We start from the raw sequence: 1,495 nt of genomic DNA, 5'->3' as shown, positions 1-1,495 counted from the left end.
TGCTGGTGAAGAAATGGAAAAACAAAAACCCTAATACACTGCAAATATGTAAAATGGTGGCACTTTGGTAAACAATCTTAACAGTTTTTCAAATAGTTAAATAAAGAGTTACTATATGATTCAGCAATTCCACTCCTAGGTAAATATCCAAGAGAAATAAAATATGTCTACTGTATGCAAAGTTACATGCAAATGTTTATAGCAACTCTATTCATAAAAGCTCAAATATGAAAACTCAGATGTCTACCAGCTCGGGAATGTGGTTTAATATGAGTCTTAAAACAGGAGTTTTGAAGTTGAATTCTATTAAAAAAACGTGGCATTGTCAACACGGTGGTGATTTGGTCATAAAAAGGAGTGCTGTATAGATAGATGCCACAACATGGATAGACCTGAAAAATAAACCTATTATGATAAATGAAAAGACCAATCACACATTATATGATTCCATAGATACAGACAGGTAAATCTGTAAATATTAAGTAGATTAATAGTGTGGAGAGATGGCAGGTTGATGAGGCTGCTAGCCAAAGGTTTCTTTTTTGAGGGGATAAAAATGTTCTAAAATTGATTGTGGTGATGGTTGCACATAATGTAAAAATGGCATGGATGCCATCTGACCGCTTCTGACTTCACAAGTGGGAAGGAGAACCAAAATAAGCATCAGTCTAAGGCTGATTCCTGGGAGGCAGGATCAGACATACTTCTACCTTTGTCTTTTAACAACACTGACACCCACTGTCCCATGCCTGGCACTCTAATTTCCGCTGTTTGAGAATTCACACACAACTCGTGGACTGTATTCGTGGACAATTATGAGTTTTTAAAAATTTAATTGGGATTTAACACATATATTATAGCTTTCCATAGTTCAATCACATCCAGTAGAACTATACAATTGCTACCACAATCCATTTCCAAACAGTCATTTTCTACCTGGGATCCTTGACATCACCTCCCTATTATCCCCCACCACAGTTGAGGTTCATTAGGAAAGTTAGCAGGATTTAATAGCCTGTTAGCCATGTCCACATTCATGCCTCTCTCTGGTCCTCACCTTGTCAGCCACGTAGCCCTTGACCTCTACCTGCTTTAGCAATCTTAGAAAGTTCGTCTGGTGCTTTTGGTAAATGCCCCAAGGGAACCCAGTGTTCTTCAGCCTGAAGGTGTTCTGCTCTAGCTCTGTGGTTTAGAGAATACACCTTTCTCCAATTAAGTGCCTAGAGGCAACCCATGCAAGAGAGCCTCCTGCCTGAAGACACTTAGCTTTCTTGCTCTGTGGGCCAGGAAATCTGTCTCATGTTCTTGATGTGGCTGCCACTTCTGTCTCCTGGATCTCAGGGTTAAATGGACACACTGTTCCTAGCTCTTCTTTCTTGATGGGAGTTAAGATGCTTCATTTCTGCTTCTGAGATGGGACCCTGGTGCTGTAGTGCTTATGCATTGGACTGCTAGAGGCAAGGTCAGCAGTTGGAAACCACCAGTTTCTCTGCAG

Source organism: Echinops telfairi, unplaced genomic scaffold (genome assembly GCF_000313985.2).
Source record: "Echinops telfairi isolate 266 unplaced genomic scaffold, ASM31398v2 ScPeMD7_18;HRSCAF=68, whole genome shotgun sequence".
NCBI lineage: Eukaryota > Metazoa > Chordata > Mammalia > Afrosoricida > Tenrecidae > Echinops > Echinops telfairi.
Note: the sequence above shows the minus strand (reverse complement) of the source record.